The sequence below is a fragment of the Ursus arctos genome, unplaced genomic scaffold, assembly GCF_023065955.2.
Source record: "Ursus arctos isolate Adak ecotype North America unplaced genomic scaffold, UrsArc2.0 scaffold_16, whole genome shotgun sequence".
NCBI classification, from domain to species: Eukaryota; Metazoa; Chordata; class Mammalia; order Carnivora; family Ursidae; genus Ursus; species Ursus arctos.
In genome coordinates this window covers 23,886,737-23,909,132 of record NW_026622830.1, presented here as the reverse complement: position 1 = coordinate 23,909,132, position 22,396 = coordinate 23,886,737, and the positions used below count along the sequence as shown (strand labels likewise).

General features: G+C 39.4%; 1 protein-coding gene across 5 annotated transcripts in view; it reads left to right on the top strand.

Moving 5' to 3' along the window:
* The window catches only part of ASIP (agouti signaling protein), a 122,258-nt gene that overhangs the window by 86,492 nt on the left and 13,370 nt on the right, over window positions 1–22,396 (top strand). The window contains exon 1 of one of the 5 annotated variants that reach the window (XM_057312588.1): window positions 17,408–19,630. The exons of the other annotated variants lie outside the window; for them this stretch is intronic. The gene's annotated coding sequence lies outside the window, so the exon portion shown is untranslated. Of the gene's footprint in view, window positions 1–17,407; window positions 19,631–22,396 lie in introns of those variants that run through there. 5 annotated transcript variants of the gene reach the window in all.

Below are 22,396 nucleotides of genomic sequence, written 5' to 3'. Positions count from 1 at the left end.
GGGTTTCTGAGTTCATCTTAATTCATTGTATTTGTTGGACTTCTCATTTATATTTTTGCCCTTTATCAAATTTGGGGAGTTTCCAGCCATTATTTCTTCACATATTCCACCTGCCCGATTCCCTCTCCAACCCAACCCCTCTCTCTTTCTCTTCTACCTTCCCTTAAAATGCATATGTTGGTCAACTCAGTGGTGTCCCACAGGTCCCTTGGGTTCTGTTCACTTTTCTTTTTTCTTTCTGTTCTTCAGATGTGATAATTTCTACTGTCTTATCTTCAAGTTCACTGATTCTTTCTTCGGCCTTTGAATTCCTCTAGTGAATTTTTCTTTACAGTTGTACTTTTCAGCTCCAGAATTACTTTTTGATTTCTTCTTATGTTTTCCAACTCTTTGTGGACATTTCTATTTTGTTTACACATTGTTTTCCTGACTTTCTCCACATCTTCATTTAGTTCTTCAAGCATCCTTAAGATGGTTGTTTTAAAGTTGGCTAGTGTTTCTGATATCAGGTCTTTTTCAGGGGCAGTTTCTGTTGATTTATTCTTTTTTTTTTTTTCCTTTGAAGGGCCATATTTTCTTATTTCTTTATGGGCTTTGTGATTTTTTTTTTTTTTTGAAACTGGATAATTGAATCATAATGTGCTATCTCTGGAATTCACATTCTCTTCCTTTTCCAAGGTTTGTTGTTTTTGTTATTTTTTATTTTGCTTTGTTGATTGTGGTAGACTGTTTCTTTGCCCAGGATCAGCCTGAGGCATAAATTTAAGGTCTTCTTAAGTCTTTCTTCTTAAGCCTTTCTATGGTCACTTTTTAATTTCCCTTGTGTATGTGGTTGTTTCTGAATGTCCCACTATGGCTTCCATAATGTCTGACTTCTGAAAAGGGAAAAAGAGAGAAATGAAAGGGAAAATGGGTGCTGGCCCTTTAAATCTACTGAAAGTCACTTTGGCTGTGGAGCAAGGGGCTTGCAACAATGTGGGGAAGTGCAACAATATTGATCACCCCCCTTTTTTTTTGTCTGTACCTGTGATCAGAAGCAGGAATCAGCAAGCAGAGCACATATCCTGATATCTGGAGGGTTCTTTTTTGTCCACCCTGGTTCAGCAAGCTATGTGCAAGCTCCTCCAGGAACATGTGCACAGCTGACTGTCACAGGTAGCTGGTACTGTGCTAAGAGCCAAAATTAAGCACAACTTACTGTGCATGCTTTTCCCTGGAAATCATAAGCCTTCAGCAGAGTTTAGAATACCTAGATAGTTACATTAGACAGATTCTGTCAGTTCAAGTGGTGTCTAGGTGGAGAGACAGATTCCCTGTGCTTCTTACTTGATCTTCTTCCTGGAATTCTCTGTAGTTCTTCATATTTTGTGAACACAAATCTTATGCCATGTATATATATTGGAATATTTTTTTCTTAGTTGGTTGCCTGCTTATTCACTTTCAAAATGGTGTCTTTTGATGAACAAAAAATTTAATTTTCTTAAAGTCCAATATTTTGCTTTTTACTTTTATGGTTATTACATTTTACATTATGCCTAAGAAAGCTTTGCCTATTCCATGGTTGCAAGGATATTCTTCTAGAAAATTTATGGTTCTAGCTTTTACATTTAGGTTTATGATCCATCTTGAATTATTTTTGTGTATGGAGTGCAGTAAGGATCAGAATTCTTTCCATAGAGATATCCTGTTGTTTCAGCACAATTTGTTAAATAGACTTACCTTTCCCAATTGAATTGATTTGGTGTCTTAGTTGATAATTAATCAACTGTATATGTCTGGGCCTATTCTAGACTTGACTCTGTTTATTAATCTATTTCTTTCTACTTCTATTGTAAGTCTATTGTAGCTTTATGATAAATTCTGAACTCAGGAGTATAAGTACTTTAACTTTGTTCTTCCTTTTTTTCAATATCATTTGGGTTATTCTAAGTCCTGGGTCCTTTGCATTTCCATATAAATGTTAGAATCACATTGTCAATTTCTTTGAAAGAGCTTGCTGAACTCCAGAGATGATTTGAAGTTCTATATGACGTTATATCCCTCCAGAGAGGATTTACTTTTATTTCTGTCCAATAGATGGGCTAGGGCCTGCATACCTTCGTCCAATAAATGTCTGAAAAATTCAAAGCTGAGCTTCAATTCTTATGAGTACTGGTCTACTTACAGTTCATCTTTATCCCTAGGGTAAAGTCCTTCATGATCCCAGTTGAAAGCCTGGGGTGTTTACCAGGGCCTTTCTTCCTTTTCATGCTCTTTACAATAATTTTTGTCTTGCCATTCCTGTCAGGGAAATTGCTGAAAGTTCTTTTCACCTTCTCAGTGCTGTTCCTGTTTTTGAAATCAGCAGTTATCTTCAGGGTTTCCCCAAATACCAGCTCACCTTTTTTAGCTTCCCTTTTTTTCCAGATCTTGGACCAGCAAATTACCATTGCTTTGTTAGCTCTTCTATGCTTTCAAATTGGCATTTAAAAAATAATAATTTGTTCACCTTTCCTAATTGTTCTCAGCAAGATGTTTGTGTGCAGCAGCCTAAGTAGCCAGCCTTTGCTAGAAGTAGATATATATACATATACATATGTATATGTATACATATAATATATATGTATATTATATATTAAATATATATGTGTGTGTATATATATGTTAATTAAAATCAACTTTGTTTTGGAAAATATTTTTAGGCTTTCCTAATGATTCTGGAAATAATTGACAATTACCTAGAGGGATAAAAATTGCTAGCATGGAGGTTTGGCTTCAGCATTATTAGGGGGGGAAATCTGCCATAGGCACTCAGACCAGAATGAGAGATGCCACAAACAGAACTGATGTTTGGAGCTACTCACCAACGCTACTTGGTGTGCCTTATAAATTTTCCACTCACCTACTCTCCCCAGAAAATGGGAAGTTGGAGATAATATCCCCTCACTCATTACCTTCATTCACTCCCACTGAAGCAAAGTGGCATTACCCATTCATCGTTTTTCCGTTGTGAGCTATAGCAGCATCTGGGTTTTATAACTTGATAATACTAGGGAGTACTCCCTATTTGCTTTTACATGTTGATAGTGGAATCTGCTCACTGTAGCTTAATCCAGGAACTTCTCACTATATTTTCATTTAACAGGGGAAATCAGGTAGGTGGAGGTGAAAGCAGCAAGAGGAAAGGACAATGTGCCCTATGTAGTGATTTTTTTTTTAAAAGATTTTCTTTATTTATTTGACAGAGATAGAGAGAGCCAGCGAGAGAGGGAACACAAGCAGGGGGAGTGGGAGAGGAAGAAGCAGGCTCATAGCAGAGGAGCCTGATGTGGGGCTCGATCCCATAACGCCAGGATCACACCCTGAGCCGAAGGCGGACGCTTAACCGCTGTGCCACCCAGGCACCCCCTATGTAGTGATTTTAATTAAAGCCTCTGAAGTTTCTCAAATCAAATGCAAGGATAGCTGAAAGCCTATGGCTCTTGCACACAGATGTACACACACAGCCATATAGATGTGCATACACACACTCCCAAGTAATACATATTACACACTCAAATGTATATAGATATAGACTAATAGGTCTTATGGAACAAGTAGTGTGAGAACAGGAAACCTAACCATAGGCTAGACTAGATAATATCTTATAATCCAGTAGATATTGTGTGACCCAAGTGACCCTCTTGAGGAACGACAGGATCAAGAAGCAATAGCTAACTTTGGTTGATGCCTATTGTGTACTAAGTATGGTGCTAAGACACCTTATATATATTATCACATTTAGTCCTCATAAGGATCCTACAGAATATGTACTGTTATTTCCATTTTTATTTATTTTTTTAAAGATTTTATTTATTTGAGAGAGAGAGAGAGAGAACATGAGCAGGGGAGAGGGGCAGAGGGAGAAACAGACTCCCCAAGCAGGGAGCCCGAAGGAGGGCTTGATCCCATGACCCTGAGATCATGACTTGAGCCAAAGGCAGACGCTTAACCAACTGAGCCACCCAGGTGCCCTCTGTCATTTCCATTTTTAATTTAGGGCTCTAAAAGGCCCTACCAAAGCTCAAATAGCTAGTGCAAAATTGAAGAGCCATGAGGCTAATAAGCTTTGGAGCCAGGCAAATCTAATTCTGCCTGGCTCTAAAGCATATTCTTTGAAAGTATGAAAGTGAGGCAGAAGTTCTTATTAACAATTAGACGAAGCACGAATTTCTAAACAGTATAATTAATGGATTTGTTTATTGCTTTTTCCCTCACAGTGCCACCCTCATTAATCTCAGTAAGAGTCTGTTGAGTATTTACTAAATGCTCAGTAACTAGGGTTTGGTAAGGGTAAGGTTATGAGGAGCAGAGCACAGAAATATTAACATTAACAAGCTTTTTCTTAACACCTAAACACTGAGCTTGTTATTCATAATATAAAAAGAAGTGTAAAACATGGTTTCCCACCCTCCAAAGCTTACCGCCTAGTTACTTCAGAGGCCATTTCTGTAGCATCTACTTGTACAGAGTCTATAGAGGTAATACAAAGACAAGTAAGCCTGGACCTTGTCTCATGAAATTTCGTAGTCTAAGGGTGAGTCAGACTCACAAACAAGCACTTTCAGTATAAGATATTGAGTTAAAAGTAAACACCAGGGTCCCGTGGGAGCATGGAGAAGGGGGCATTTAGCTCAATATGGGCCATCAGGGAAGCAGGAAGAAATGAATCCTGAACTAACATGGGGGAAACAGAAAGAAACACTTAGCAAGGAATACTGACAGTATATGTGTTCTGAACAGAATAATACTGATTATATGGCGCTATAGAAAGCCAATGAACATTCCTAACTGAACTGTTTCCTGAATAGCTTCAAAGTGGGTTATCAGACTACTAGCCTTTCCTTCTCTTGCCTTTGGTTTTGCAACTCCTAAAGCCAATTCTGTGTTGTGGGGAAGTTTTCTTCCCTCCTTCTCTCCCTTCCTCCCTCTCTTCCTCTCGCTCTTCCTTTTTTCCTCTTCTTTGTTTTTTGTTTGTTTGTTTTCTGCCTAATAAATATGGAGGCCATAAGAGCTAGAGAAACTTGGGAAGTCTGTAAGCAGAATATGATACTTGAATGATTTGTGGGATTAAGTAGAAAAAGGGAGGGCATCAAAAGGGAAACAAATGCCAACTGCTGAGTCAGTTGGCTCACATTTATTGGACCCCTATTCTGACGCCTTATACCATGCTTTGGGAGCACTGAGATAAATCTGTCCCATGGGTTGAGATGAGCAGAACATGTCTGTGGGCAGTAAATGGAAAGCATGTGTACAATAGTGGAAAATAAAGCAAAATGGGATACATTGTAAAGGGCCTGGAAAACAAAGGAGTTTAGATTTGATATGGTTAATACTAAGAGTTCTTTCAGGCTTTTGAGCAGGTGGGCAGGGGGTAGTAATGGGAAAGATTTGAGAGAAGGAAGATTGATGTCATACAGACTAAAAAAGGCTGTGTGTGAGTCTAATTATGGTGATAAGGGTCTCTAGGGTATGGCAGCCAGAATAGAAATAGAAAAGAGTAGGGGACATTTTAGAGAAAGAATGGACACGGTTTATGGATATAGAGAACGTTTACCTCTAGGATATCTTTTTTCTTATAAGTAGCCCAGGCCTTAGGAGTCTTTCTGTGAGGTTTAGGGCTCAGGACCTGTGAAGTACCTTTTTAAAAACTGGTAGGAATTCTGAGAACCATTGTTTAGAGGGCAGTATTTATCAGATTGAGCAACTCCAAAACTAGAGAAAGAGTAGGGGGCATTTTAGAATGCTTAGCATGTAGAGAAACTTGTGAAAAACAGGTATTCAGGACCTAGATCCTGGGATCCTGACTTAATAGATCTAAAGTGGGGCCCAGGGATCTTTAACAAGCTCTTAAGGTGATACTAATGCAAATGGCGCTCAGAGGAAACACATGAGAGACATTTAGGGAAAGATACACTGCCTCCCCAGGAGGAGTGGGTGTTTGCATGTCTTCCTTCTCAAGATCCATGTGACTTCACCACATCCAGCTTCAGAACTGTTCTTCCTAATCATAGCCATTCTGCTCCACTGGCAATGAAATGGAAGGAGGTACTATTTCCAGGAGACTGACTAATAGACAGTCCTACTGAGTGGCTCTAAAGGCTTATAGACGTCAAAAGGTTTTTAAGAATGATCCTCATAACATAGTAATGAATCAGAAACATGTGTACATTTTCTTCAGTGACTCTGTAGAGACTGGAGTAAAAAAAGGAAGAAGCTTTCCAGATTTGGGGGTCTAACAGAATGTGCTTGCTTGAGAAAATCAAGACAACCAAAGAGGACTCCTGGGATTGTCCTACTAAGACTTCTGAGATGCCTCTAATGAAATGATGTAAAAGAGTGGTAGAGTAGCATCTGTGGCTCCCACACTGGCTTAATCCCTGTTGAAATTGCACAACCAAGATGGGCTGACAATCTTTGGAACACAGTTTTCTCAAATGAACCTCAGACGCAATTTAAAAAATAAAAATTTCATTGGGGTTTAGGTAGAGATAATGTTAAATTTATATATTAATCTGGGGGCAGTTTTTGTTTACTGTAATAATTCTTACCATCAAGGAAAATAGCTTGTCTTTCCACTTATTCAAGTTTTTCCTGTGTCTCTCAATAGAGATTATAGCTTTTTTCATATATATCCTCGTAGTTGCTTAAATGTATTCCTATTTATTTTATTTTTGTAATTCTTTGTGCTGTGAATGAGATATTTTTATTTTGCTATTATTGTTTTTAAGTTATTGTTGGCTTATACAAACACCATTGACTTTGAATATTTACTTAGTAACCACGACAATAGATCTATAGCTATTTTAGAACATGTGTCTCATATATCAACTGACCATATTAACAAAAACATTCTACCTGTGTATTATGTACATAATTTATATTAATTAGTGCATTTTCTGGGCCATTATGAATATAAATTTGGTATCATCAAGAAGCACAATTAAAAAACATCATCATAAATTGTCCACAAGATAGGGCCATCCAAGAAAGCTGCAAAAGTTAATTTTAAGATAAATGACAGCTTTGCAATAAAGCAGCAATGTCCTCACTTGGCTTACAGTTTATAAAATTTGAGTACCTATGCAGAAACTGATGTTACTAGTAAGACAAGTGGCTTTGGTAATAATAGCTACCATTTATTGAGATTTTACTATGTACCAGCCATTAGGATACACATTTTTTATTAGTTATTTCAACGACTCTAATAAATAGGTATTATTCTCATTTTCCAAATGAGAAAACTGAAGCTCAAGAACCTGTCCATGGTTATATAACTAGCTAATGATAAAGGCAGAAGTTAAACCCAAGTTGTCTGACCAACTCCAAAGTCATGTTTTTGACACTTGATTACTCCCCTAAGAGGTAGAATACTGGAAATTTATCAACTACACTGCTGATAAGAGTTTAGGATAGTATGTATGTACCTGACTCTTACAGATGGTTAAGAACACAGCATACTTCTATTCAGGACCTTAACTTTGTTACATGAAATAGAATGAACACAACCAAACAAGATGGAATAACTGGTACTAAACTTACCCTCCCCCTAAACAACTAAAAAATGGGACAAAATATATGAAACAGTGGTTTTAATGGACACCAAGTTATGAAAGCCAGTCATCATTGAAAGATGGAAAATAAGCGACTTAATGACTGTAATTTCCAGCCCATGGTGCAGTGAGGTGAAATCCAGGCAAACTGGCAATCTCCCTGACTTGAGGCGTCTAAAGACTCACCTTTATAGAGTTTACATAGAGTTTGCATATAGAGTTTACAGGGTAGAGAATCAGAGAGGAATGAAGAAACTACCTGAGGCTGGGGAAAGAACCACTTAAAGGATTAGCAGGAAAAAAAATAGCAGTGATCACACAGGGCTGGGACTAGTGCCTATTCCCACCATTCGGGGGCGGGGGTAGGGGAAGCCACATAATTCACAGAGCATCAGGAAGAGAATTCAGAAGGGTTTTGCCTGAACGTTGGGGAAAAATTAGTCCTAGTTTAAAGGCTGCTCTAGTCCAGTCTAAGAAAGCTTAGAATCAAGACCTTAAAGAATAGCGCTGTTTCCAAGTAACTTAACTAAATCCCAGAACAAAACTCAAGAATATTTCAAGAATATAAAATATATAACACAGTGGTAGTTGGTTCACGATGTTTGGTAATCCAAAAAAAATTACTGTACATTTAAAGAAGCAGAGAATATGACCCATAATTAGGATAAAAATAAATCAATAGAAACCAACTCAGAAATGATACGATACATATGCGGGCGCCTGGGTGGCACAGCGGTTAAGCGTCTGCCTTCGGCTCAGGGCGTGATCCCGGCGTTATGGGATCGAGCCCCACATCAGGCTCCCCCGCTATAAGCCTGCTTCCTCCTCTCCCACTCCCCCTGCTTATGTTCCCTCTCTCACTGGCTGTCTCTATCTCTGTCAAACAAATAAATAAAAAAATCTTAAAAAAAAAAAAAAGAAATGATACATATGATAGAATTAGTAGCAAGGACATTAAAATAGTTATTTTTACTGTATCCTAATGTAAAGAAGTGAAAGAAAGGGTTGACCATGTTAAATGGAGACATGGAAGATAAAAAAAAATGACCCAAATCAAATTTATAGAGATGAAAAATGTACTGGATGAGACAAAGTATTTTATTACTCACCATACAACAAGCAGCATGAGCATCAATTTTTTACATCCATTCCCCTTGCTCCCAACTTCACCAGGGACAATACAGAGACCTAAATAGATGTCTGCAACATGGTGAAATGTTTTACGTAAGAGAAACAGCTTGGGGAGCCCACTGTTTTGTTGCATTGCAACATCTACAGTTTATTTTATTTGTATATCATGTAATATTTTTATTGAAGTATAGTGAATATATAGCATTATATTAATTTCAGGTATATGACATAATGATTTGATATTTTTATATATTGCAAAATGATCACCACAATAAGTCTAGTTAACATCCATCACTACATAGTAACAGAATTTTTTTTCTTGTGATGAGAAGTTTTAAGATATACTCTTAGCAACATTCAAATATGCAACATAGTACTATTAATTCTAATTGCCATGCTGTACATTACATCTCCTGACTTATTTATTTTATAACTGGAAGTTTGTATCTTTTGACTTCCTTCTCCCACTTTGCTCCCCTCACCCCAGTCCCACCTCTGGCAACTACCAATCTGTTCTCCATGTCTATGAGCTTTGGCAATCCACTGTATGCAATCCTGCTTTTTGTCCTACGGAAGGATCACCTCATACTTTAAGGTTGCTTGCTACAAAGACAGTCCTGAGCAATAGCCTGGATATAGAGCTGGGTAACGGTAAAGAATACCTTTCACTCTTGGAATACTCTATAAGATGAAGAGGAGCATAGGAGGCCCATGACAGTATCTCCCAGCAACATCCAACCTCTGTTCTACATCATCTTGGCTTCTGGCGGAAGCCATTCTCTTGGCCACTTTGATTAATTTGGCTGATAGGGGCTGTAACCAAATCCATTCCGTTTATCTCATATAGCATAGGCTACTGTCAGCAAGTCTCCCAAGCATCAGGATTAGGCCAATCTATAGCATTAACCTCAGCTATGTCTGCCAGGATTCCAGACTCAGCCAACTATGAATAAGTCTCAGAGAGGATCAACTGGTCATATTTCAGACAGCCAGAATGTGGTCTAAGGCTAGTCTCAATCACCATTCATAGCACAACCAAGGCCACTCAGACAACAGAAGATGCATATGATTTTGTACCGGTCAGATTGAAACATGGTTATGCCAGTCTGTGTGTTTGCACACATATGCGGGGGGAATGGGGTATCCCTCTTTGTCGGCTGATGTTGATAGCATCAGGCACAAAAGATACAGTGTCAGACCATGTCCACATGACTTTTTTTTGTTTGTTTTCATAGCACATGAACAAGAAAGACAAGTCTGGCAGGAGTTGAGATTGTCAGCGTCAGCGTGATAGCAAACTGCCTCACACAAACCATATGATTGTTTTGCCAGGTTGCAGTGCTAAATCTAAAGGGAAAAGAACATTAATTGTCCCCTACATTTCCTAGGGCTTCAGATATTCCTTCTCCAGATGCTAGGGTTGTTACTGTCCTTCCATAGCCACAAAATCAGTATGTCCTATCCCTTTTCACCTTTTCGCATTTCTTCCTACAGACACCAAAATTTTCATTTCAAACAGTCAAATGTGAGACCCATCATTCTGAAAAAAAATTGATGGAGACACAGTATGTCCCCACCTTAGCTGGCTCAGGCAACTGCAGGAAGATTTAATGAGTAGCATACTGAACCAACTAGTCATTGTTCTTATGATTTAGGACCATGTCAGTCTAACTAGAGAATCCAGATGGCTGAACCAGAATTATGTTTGAATACCAAGACATCCTTTTGGCTGGGCTATCCCCAAGAGGGTATAACAACCATGCTGACCTGAAACTGCTGTTGGCAGAAAGAAAGGCACATTATGCCCAGGAATGGCCAGGCAGAGCTCCTGAATTTCAAAAATAGGTCTATATAACTCTTTATCCCATTCATCCTGATCATTAACCAGTAAGCAGCTAAAAGGAGATGATTCCTTTCTAGAGAAAGTCACAATTCAAAACCAAACCTCCTTTCTAAGGCATGTGGAACAGGAGAGTTAAGAGAGGTAAGAGTCAGAAATTGGGGGCGCCTGGGTGGCTCGGATGGTTAAGCATCTGCCTTTGGCTCAGGTCATGATCCCAGGATCAAGGCCACATCGAGCTCCCTTCTCGGCGGGGAGCCTGCTTCTCCCTCTCCCTCTACTGTTCCCCCTGCTTGTGCTCTCGTTGCTCTCTCTGTCAAATAAATAAATAAATAAAATCTTAAAAAAAGAGAGAGAGAGTCAGAAATTGTTTTGAATTTTTTTTTAAGTCCATTCCATAACCACTTCTATTCAACACTGTACTGGAGGGTCTAGTCAGCGCAATTAGGCAAGAAAAAGAAAAAAATGTCCAGATTTGAGAGAAAGAAGTAAAACTATCTCTATTGACATGATTTATTCCCCTATGACAGCATTTTGTACACAACAAATCCTAGGAATCCACAAAAAACTATTTGAACTAATAAGCAAGTAAAATACAAAGATCAATTATATTTTTATACATCAGCAGTTAGTAACATGAAAATAAAATTGATAAAACAATTCCAAGTAAAATAACATCAAAAAGAGTAAAATACTTAAGAATAAATTTAATTAAAAAGTGCAAGATTTGTACACTGAAAACCAAAAAAAATTTGTTGAAAAATTAAAGATTTAAATAAACAGAAAGACATCCCAAGTTCAGGGATTGGGAGATTTAATATTGTTATGGTGGCAGTAATCCCCAAATTAAGCCACAGGTTCAACTTAATCCCTATAAATTTCCAGATGTCTTTTCTTTGCATAAAGTATCAAACTGATCCAAAATTTCATATAGAAATGCAAGGTACTTAAATGGCCAAAACACTCTTGAAAAGGAAGCACAAAGTTGGAGGATTCACACTTCCAGTTGCAAAACTTACTACAAAGCTATAGTAATCAAAATAGCATAATACTTGTATTAGTGATGGTTTTCCAGAGAAACAAAACCAATAGGAGATACACACACACACACACACACACACACACACACACAACACACAAAATGGAGTAGTAGTCCAATTTTCCTTTGGTAGTCAGGATCAATGACCCCAGCCAGTACAGTAACTCCCTTCTTTGATTGTTAATTCAAGACCATGAAGAGTGGCTGGGTGGCAGTATTACCTTCTAGATCAATGGAATCTGTTGTGTCTCCTAGTGGAAGCATTCCTCCCCCAGGAGTTAAGACCTGTATGCCAGCAGAGCATAAAGTCATGGGAACAAGAAGCAGAAATTTTGCTAGTGGGCAATAGTAAGTGGTGCCACTTCCATTTCCACCCCTTGATCCCTGGACCTGTGAATCCTGGCTATCAGAGAAACAGTACCATCTATTCAGAACATATACAACTTTTTGGAGAACCTTGCCGCAGTCCTGCAAGATATTGCCACCTAGTGGGCATTGCAACTGAGTCTTCAAAAGGCCATTCCACATCCTATCAATCCCACTACTTTAGGATGTTAGGGAACATAAGACCAGTGAATTCTTTGAGCGTGGGCCCGTTGCTGCACTTCTTTTGCTGTGAGATGAGTTCCTTGGTCAAAAGCAATGCCGTGTGGAATACCATGACTATAGATAAGACATTATATAAGTCCATGAGTGGTAGTTTTGGCAGAAACACTGTGTGCCAAGAAAGTGAATCCAAATTGAGAGTGTCTATTCCAGTAAGAACAAAATGCCGTCCCTTCCATGATTGAGATGGTTTAATATAATTAACCTGCCACCAGGTAGCTGGCTGGTCATCTCAGGGAATGGTGCCATATTTGGGATTCATTGTTAGTCTCTGCTGCTGGAAGATTGGAGACTCAGTGTTGGCCATAGCCAGGTTGGTCTTGGTGAGTGGAAGTCCACAGTCACATACCTAGAAATAACAGCCAAATATCTGGCCACCCCATGGTCTAGTCAAGTTGACACAGAAATGAAAAATTATAGTATTGGCATAAAGAAAGACATATAGATTAGTGGAATAGAATTAAGCGTTCAGAAATAAATCAATTCATCCTTGGTAAATTGATTTTCGGCAAGCATGTTAACACCATTCAGTGGGAAAAAGAACAGTCTTCAGTAAATGCTGCCGGGACAATTGGAAAAACGCAGGCAAAATATTGAAGTCAGACCCTTACCTCACACCACATACAAAAGTTAACTCACAATGGACCATAAACCTAAGTGTGAGACCTAAAATTATAAAACTCTTAAAAGGAAACATAGAAATAAGGGACACCTGAGTGGCTCAATTGGTTAAGCATCCGCCTTTGACTCAGGTCATGATCCCAGGGTCCTGGGATTGAGCCCCACGTCACACTCCCAGCTCAGCAGGGAATCTGCTTCTCCCTCTCCCTCTGTCCCTCTCCCCCCACTTGTTCTGTCTCTCTCAGTCTCTCTCTAATAAATAAAATCTTTGGGAAAAGGAAACATAGAAATAATAGGAAAACATAGGAATCTTCATGATGTTAAGTTAGGCAATGGTTTCTTATATATGATACCAAAAGCAAAAATGAAAAGAAAACTTAGATAAATAGGGTTTCATCAAAATTTAAAATTTTTGTGCTTCAGGGGCGCCTGGGTGGCTCAGTCATTCAGCGTCTGCCTTCGGCTCAGGGTGTGATACCGGTGTTCTGGGATCGAGCCCCACATCAGGCTCTTCCACTGGAAGCCTGCTTCTTCCTCTCCCACTCCCCCTGCTTGTGTTCCCTCTCTCGCTGGCTGGCTCTCTCTCTCTCAAATGAATAGATAAAATCTTAAAAAAAAAAAATTTAGTGCCTCAAAAGACACCACCAAGAAAGTGAAAAGATAACCCACAGAATGGGAGAAAATATTTGTAAATCATTTATCTCATAAAGATTTTTTTATCCAGAATATATAAAGAACTCTTCTAACTCAACCAAAGAAAGACAAATAACCCTATTTTAAAAGGAGCAAAGGATTGGGGCGCCTGGGTAGCTCAGTCAGTTACATGTTCAACTCTTGATTTTGGCTCAGGTCATGAGATCAAGCCCTGTGTCAGGCTCAAAGCTGATAGAACTAGAACTGATAAATTAATTCAGTAAAGTTGAGGATACAAAATCAATGTACAGAAATCCATTGCATTTCTATACACTAATAATGAAACAGCAGAAAGAGAAATGAAGAAAACAATCCCATTTACAATTGTATCAAAGAGAATAAAGAACCTAAGAATAAATTTAACTGAGGAGGTGAAAGACCTGTCCCCTGAAAACTAAGAAACATTGATGAAAGAAAACAAAGACAACACAAACAAATGGAAAGACATTCCATGCTCGTGGATTGGAAGAACAAATACTGTTAAAATGTCTATACTATCCAAAGCAAACTACAGACTTAATGCAATCCCTGCCAAAATACCAACAGCATTTTTCACAAAACTAGAACAAAGAATCCTAAAATTTGTATGGAACCACAAAAGACCCCAAATAGCCAAATCAATCTTGAAAAAGAAAAACAAACCTGGAAGTATCACAATTTCAGGTTTCAAGTATACTACAAAGCTGTAGTAATCAAAACAGTATGGTACTGCCACAAAAACAGACACACAAATCAGTGGAACAGAATAGAGAACCCAGAAATCAACTTTGTGTGGCCAATTAATCTTTGACAAAGGAGACAAGAATGCAGAATGGGAAAAAGACAGTGTCTTCAACAAAGGCGTTGGGAAAACTAGACAGCTACTCACACAAAAAAAATGAAACTGGACCACTTTCTTATACCATACACAAAAATAAACTCAAAGTGGATTAAAGACCTAAATGTGAGATAGGAACCATCAAAACCCTACAGGACACAGGCAATAACCTCTTTAACATCAGCCATAGCACCTTCTTAATAAATATGTCTCCTGAAGCAAGGGAAAGAAAAGCAAAAATAAACTATTGGGACTTCATCAAAATAAAAAGCTTCTGCACAGTGAAGGAAACAATCAACAGAACTAAAAGTCAACCTACAGAATGAGAAAAGATATTTGCAAATGACATATCCAATAAAGGGTTAGTATCCAAAATATATAAAAAACTCAACACCTGAAAAACAAATAATCCAGTTTAAAATGGGCAGAAGACATGAATAGACATTTTTCCAAAGAAGACATGCAGATAGCTAGAAGACACATGAAAAGATACTCAACATCACTCATCAGAGAAATACAAATCAAAACTACATGAGATATCACTTCGCACCTGTCAGAATGGCTAAAATTAATAACACAGGAAACAACAGGTGTTGGCAAGGATGCAGAGAAAAGGGAACCCTATTACACTACTGGTGGAGATGCAGACTGGTGCAGTCACTCTGGAAAACAATATGGAGGTTCCTCAAAAAGTTAAAAATAGAACTATGGTATGATCTAGCAATTGCACTACTAGGTATTTACTTAAAGGATACAAAAATACTAATTCAAAGGGATACATGCACCATGGTGTTTATAGCAGCATTATCAACAATAGCCAAATTGAGGAAAGAGCCCAAATGTCCATTGACTGATGAATGGACAAAGAAGATGTGGTGTATATATACAATGGAATATTACTCAGCCATCAAAAAGAATGAAATCTTGGCATTTGCAACAAATGGATGGATATAGAAAGAATATTGCTAAGTGAAATAAGTCAGAGAAAGACAAATGTTATATGATTTCGCTCATATGTAGAATTTAAGTAACAAAACAACAAAGAAAAAAAGAGACAACCCAAAAACAGCCTCTTAATTACAGAGACAAACTGGTGGTTGCCAGAGGGGAGGTTGGTGGAGATGGGTGAAACAGGTGAAGGGGATTAAGAGTACACTTATTTTGACAAAGACTGGATGATGTATGGAATTGTTGAATCACTATATTGTACATCTGAAACTAATAGAACACTGTATGTTAACTATATTGGAATTAAAAAAAATAGATATAGAGGGGCGCCTGGGTGGCTCAGTCGTTAAGCATCTGCCTTTGGCTCAGGGCGTGATCCCGGCGTTCTGGGATCGAGCCCCACATCAGGCTCCACCACTGGGAGCCCGCTGTTTCCTCTCCCACTCCCCTTGCTTGTGTTCCCTCTCTCGCTGGCTGTCTCTCTCTCTGTCAAATAAATAAATAAAATCTTTAAAAGAAAAAAAATAGATATAGAGAAACAAATAAGGCTAAATTAATGTAGAACTGTGCCACTTCCTATCACACTCTTTCACTGACATCCCCACAAAAACAGGCAATGCTTGCTGCAGGGCTCTATCTTAAGCTTTTCCCTTCTACAGAGCCTCTAAGCTTCACATCACCCAAGGGGCCATAAATTGTGACCTTGTAATTCTAATTTGTTCAAGTAAAGCCCAAATGAGGAAGGAGAAGAGAAGAGCCACAGCCTAATAACCTACAGAATCAGCAGAAGGGCAGAACCCTCAACTGATGGAAACTTACATAGAAATTTGAAAACTGTAAGACCAATATTGAAAGTTTCCAAAGAGATTTTACTAATAAGACAAGCGAGGCCTCAGCAATCTGTCCATCTAGGGTTTAATTTCTCCACCAAGTGCTCCTTAGCCCACCCAGAATTTCTGAAAGAGGCTGAATTAAACCCTTTTCTGGCAGGATTTGTTTTTCCAGGTTAATTCCTTAGGTCAAAGTTTCATTCTATCTCCTGGGATCCATTCTGAAGTAAATTCTCATTAAATCTTGGCCCCGAGTATCCTCAGTGCAACCACTTTCTTTTCAACTTCTTCTAACTTTTGTGTCAACCCCTATTTCAATTCCAAAACTGAGGAGAAATATATGAAATCAAACAACAAATATAGGGAAGTTAGATATCCTTGGGGCTGCCAGAATGAATATGAAGGCACAGTCTTCGCTTGACTGAAAGCAGAAGGATGAGATGCTAAGCCAGCTGCTGGGAGCTCCCCAGGTCTTTTAAAAATCTCACTGGAACACATTGCCTCTGCTGCTTAAGGAGAGGGAAGACACTCTGCTTCTGCTTCCCTTCATTACAGAGGCTGACTAAAAGGCACTGTAAGTAGGAGGGAAACACTTTTCTTCTGCTCCCTGCAGAGATCCCATCTTCTTTTCTGGGTTTAAGTTTCAAACAACCTGAGTTGTTAGAGATCCCTCTGTAAAATAAATGCTACCCTTTACTTTTGCTTCCCTTATAAAACCTGGCCTGTTCTCCTGGTCTGCTTACTGCTGCTTTTCAGATGACGAGTCAGTTCTTCTTTTCATTGTGCATCAGTGAGAATCTTCCTGCCCATGAGATGGAATGAAGTTTGGAATAATTTTTGTAGGATGATTGGTTGTTTTCTTATTCTTGTCTTTGAAATTACAGACAAACAAGCAGCAAGCCTCTTCTGCTGTAAAGTCTGAAACAAAGTTCCTTTGGCCTCTGTTCTTTGAGGGGAAGCATATGGAGTTAGTTGGCAACTTAAATATGCTTTCAGAATGAGTGAAGCTGCTACTGCTTTGGAAAGTTTAAAGAACTTGTTAGTCAAAGCAGTTTACCTTCTGCTAACTAGTAGCTTCTTACTTTTGTTTACTCTGCTTTTTCCATTTCCTAGCAATAAAAAAAAAAAAAAATCCTTAGAAAGAAGTACTCCAAAATCTCAACTCTGACTCCAAGTCAAATTTTAGCACTTCTTTAATGTCTTCAGAAAGACACCAGAAAGTATCAGATTTCTAATGATTGTCACAGAGCAGAATTTAGGATTTGGGATCAATCTGTCTGTGTAGAAGCGATAACCAGAAGTCCATTTATGGCAAAGCCTTCTTTTCCTTTCTAAATGTTTGAGTTTTCAGAGTGGATTCCCATTTTCACACATTTTATTGGCCCAGAGGAAAGCTCAGGTTAATATTTTCAATTGTGGATGAATCTTCTCCACTTCAGCAACATTGGACATTTATTTTGCCATTTCCATTGAAGAGACGCTAGGAGTAGGAATGGCACACTGGAGCCACTTTCAGTTTTCTTTGGTTATCTTGGAGGACTTTGTGGGATCAGAAGATCTTGACCCACTCCGGAAACACATGGGCATCTGTTTCAAAACTTTTTCTACTTTCTCTTCGAACTAATTCATACATAGTCTTAAGATTCGTTCAGCTCTGGGGCTCCTGGATGGCTCAGTCAATTAAGCGTCCAACTCTTGATTTTGGCTCAGGTCATGATTTCAGAGTCATAAGATTGAGCCCTGTAAAGGGCTCTGTGCTCAGCATGGAATCTGCTTGAGATTCTCTCCCTCTCCGTCTCCCTTTGCCCCTCCCCCTGCTTGTGCTCTCTCTAAAATAAATAAAATCTTTTTTTAAAAAAGATTTGTTCAGCTATATTTTCTTGGTTCTGCCCTTGATCCTTTTCTGCAGAATATTTCATCTGACATCAAAGCCTCTTCCTTTCCATCTGCTGTAAAGTTGTGAGCTGTAGCAGACCATCAGCCTAGCTTCAGGCCATGCTTAGTGAGTGCGGAATTTAGAAAATCAGAAGGCAGCATGATCTGGGGCAAAGAAATGGGAGAGAAGTGGTTTCTTGGAGACAAAAACAAAATCAGTGAAGTCCCCACTAAGGTCTTTGTTGAGTAATAAGCACTAAATCGGACTGAAGGGAATGATGTCAGTAGATCAAAGTAATCATTTTAGCAGCTCCTACGAGCATTGTATTCCTTGTACAATGTGGGAATAAATATCCGGGAAGCCTGGACTCTGACCCCTGTTTCAGTAGAACATGGAGACATATTTCATGCTGACAAGCAGCTGCCTGGTTGATTTGTGTCTTTTTGCTTCTTAAGGAAGAACACAGCCTTAATTAAGCCTTCTTTCAAATCCTAACTCAGGGACCCTTAGGCGGATCCTGGGCCTGCCACATGGTTCTTGATCTCTGCAGAACAGTCCTGAAGCAGGCTGTCCACCTAAGACCAAAGCCACCCATTAGAATATTGTACAATTTGGCATCTGTTAAGCATAAAAATTAGACTAGTCAATTCAGTCACAAGAGACAAATGTGTCTGTATATATAGAAACACCCTAAGAGATCAAATCGTTTTGGTATTATTAAAGAAAAAATCATTCTGACGCTTGTTAAAATACTAAGGAAGGCTTTCTTTAAGCCTATTTCAGTAGGGATGTTGCCATAATGGATGGAGATCAGGCTCAACTCCAAATGCAGCAAAGATAGTTGTGGATTTATAGCCAACGAGCAGAGTGAGGGTCAGTAGATGGAAAATTACTGAAAGGAGACACAAAGGATAGGGGGAATTCTTGCTAAACTGACCTAACAGGATTCTTGCTAAAGGCAGCCTTATACGTCAAAGATGGGGGATGAGGAACTCAATCAGATATTAGGGGTGGGGAGATTCTCACTAAATTGACGGGATTCTTACTGAAACTATGCTAGGCAGGCCAAAGACAGGATGAGGGCCAAGATGGAGGCCTAGCTGGGAAGCCTCAGAAGAGTCTAAAGTTGGATCAGGGAGAGTCTTTGTCAATATCCACAAGGTTTCTTCTCTCCTTCCCCATCCTTTCCCATTCTTCTCCTTCAATCCCACCAGCTACAGAAGAGAACGCTCTATTTCCTCAGCCGGCCCTTCCCTTATACTTTCCAGTCTCCCTCATTATTGAAAAACAGAGCTTGCAAGACTCTCAGAACTCCAGGTTCAACATCTCAACTAGCAGATGTGTCTCTGACCCGTTTCAGTTCCTAATTGCTAGGGTCAGTTTACTCCCTGCTGAAAGAGCCAAGGCCCTCCCCACTTAGGGAAACATGCTTCCCATATGTGGAGAGGCATCCCTGACAGACTCACTGGCAACATTTGTAGTCCCCACCCCTGTGGGAGACTTGTCTGTAGAGGAGAAAGAGCAAGTAGCTAAGCAAACATATCACCCTCTCCTTAGCTGGAACATTTTTAATTTATCTGACAGTCAACAACTTTCACTGATGGAACACTGAATATACAGAACTGAAGGAGTTCTAAAACCAGGGCTTGAAAAGCAAGGTAAATACTGTTTTGTTTGGTTTTGTTTATTTCTACCATAGCAAGCTGGACTGGACCAGGACAGGAGGCCCCCAAACCAACAAGTTTGTACTGTTCCTCCTTTCCACATCAGGAAAAGATGCCAACCTTCTGTGACCCGAGTGAGGCAAACTTCGGACTGATGTCTCTCCGTGTACTCACTATTTCTGTTCTTTGGGCTGCTCTGGGTTACAGTTTCCTCAGCTATGATATGTAGTTTATTAAGAGGATTAAATGTACGTAATGTGCCTAGAGCAGAGTCTGGCATATAGCTGGTACTCAATAAACGGAAGCGATTATGATTCACATCCCTGCCTTTGTCACTAATTACTAAGTAGCAGTTTGAGTTGTCTTGCAATGGCAAGAGTAGCACAGTGGAAGAAGTTCTAGTCTTGCCTCTTACTAGTTCAAGTGTCTACTTAGGGAACCCCTTTCCTACCCTGAGCCTCAGTTGTCTTCTCTGTAGAACCAGGGTGGATGGACAAAATTAGTGTTTCTTGCACATGGCCATACATCACAATCACCTGGAAGCTTATGAAAAATATGTCTTCCAGGCTCCATTCCTGGAGATTCAGATTCAGTGGGCCTAGGAAAGGTTTGGGTTTACTTCTTGTAAAAGCTCCCCAAGAGAATGGATAAATGAATGTGATGTATTTACAGTGAAATACTAACCAGCAAAAAAACCAAAAAACAAAAAACTACTTGTGCATGCAACAAAGTGGATAAAACCTCAAAAATATGTTGAGCAAAAGAAGAAATAAGTCCCGCACAAAAGATTTCATTCAGTATGATTCTATTTATTTTAGTACAAAAAAACAGAAAAAATGATTTATGGTGGTTAGAGTAAGAATAGAGGTTACCTCCGAAGGGTAAAAACAGGTATTGACTAGAAGGAGGCACAAGGGAACTTTCAGGAGTTAAAGAAGTATTCTATACCTTGGTCTGAGTAGTGGTTACATAAGTGTATATAGAAGTTAAAATTCATCAAGCTGGATACTTAAAATGTGTGCATTTTACTGTATGTAAATTGTATCTTAACACAGTATTGTGGGTATGGTGGCAAAAAGCTCCCCTGATGATTCTAATGCATAGCCAGGCTTAAGTTCCTTGGACAAGATCCTTAAAGTCTCTTCCAGTTCTAAGGCCCTAAGATCCTTTTTTTTTTTTTAAGATTTTATTTATTTATGTGACAGAGAGACAGCCAGCGAGAGAGGGAACAGGGGGAGCGGGAGAGGAAGAAGCAGGCTCCCAGCGGAGGAGCCCGATGTGGGGCTCGATCCCAGAAAGCCAGGATCACGCCCTGAGCCGAAGGCAGACGCTTTAACGACTGCGCTACCCAGGCGCCCCAAAGGCCCCAAGATTTTTATATTCCCATCTTAGCCCCCTTGCCAGGCACTTTTATCCACAAAGTAAATGGTCTCTCTTACATTTTTTGGTCAAGCACAAGATCAAAGATATTAAGAAAAGCCAGAGTCCTATCCTAGCACTCAGATAAGGGATACTGATAAAACCCAAGAATTGTCAAATCCCCAGCATGATAGAACAAAGGCCAAGGAAAAGACATTGAACACAATCAAATTTGACTGTAACCTGTGCTGTTGGCCTGAAGGGACCAGCAAACTAAAGATTTTCTGTTGTTGGTTTTCTTTGCTACCCATTCATTCATTCATTCACCGAATATTTATTGAGTGTCTGCTATGTGCCAGGCATTGCTTAGCAGTGGGGGCAGCAAAATGAATATGACAACAAGGTCCCTACCTTCTGGGAGTTTAATTTCTACAAGAGAAGGAAAGCCATTATGAAGATAAACATAGATAATTGCTAATTTGTAAGAGCTATGAAGGAAATGGTTGTTGGGATAGACAGAAACTGAAGAAAGGACACTTTCAGATAAAGTGGTCAAAGAAAGAGGTGATATTTGTACAAAGATCCAAAGGTTGCCAATGATTCAGCCATGTGAAGAGCTGAGGGAATCAAGTTAGGCCAGGGAATGAATAGTTAGGGTTAAGGGAATGACAGGTGTAAAGGCCCTGAATTAGGAAACAGTTTAGCACATTCTAGGACCAGAAAGGAGTACAATATGTTTAGAATATAGTGATTGAGCAGGAAAGTCTATCAGATGAGTCCAGAGAGCGTAACAGGGTTTTGTAGGAAATTTTGATTTTATTTCAAGAACAAAGGGAAGCTCTAAAAGATTTTAAGCAGGGAGTGATGTGTGATTTGAATCATGCCTCCCTTCCCCAATCACTCTGGCTACTATTTGGGTGGAACTGGACAAGAAAGGAGGCAGGACGTCAATTAAGAGACATTCACACATGGGGCACCTGGGTGGCTCAGTCATTAAGCGTCTGCCTTCGGCTCAGGTCATGATCCCAGGGACCTGGGATCCAGCCCCACATCAGGCTCCTTGCTCAGCTGGGGAGCCTGCTTCTCCCTCTCCCACTCCCCCTGCTTGTGTTCCCTCTCTCGCTGTGTTTCTCTGTCAAATAAATGGAATCTTAAAAAAAAGAGAGAGAGAGACATGCACGCACACACACACACGAGACATTCACAGTTGTCTAAGGCTTGGCTTAGGGTAGATTTGGCTAGGAGTTCGGCAGGGATGCTGAACCTCTGGGACAGGGTTACCAAAGCCAGAGCAAGAACTAACTACGAGGTTGGTGAATTCCTCATGCTCTGTTGGCCTTGTCTTTCTAATGTTTTCCCCACGTGTTATGAATTAGGTTAATTAAATGATCTCTTGGAATG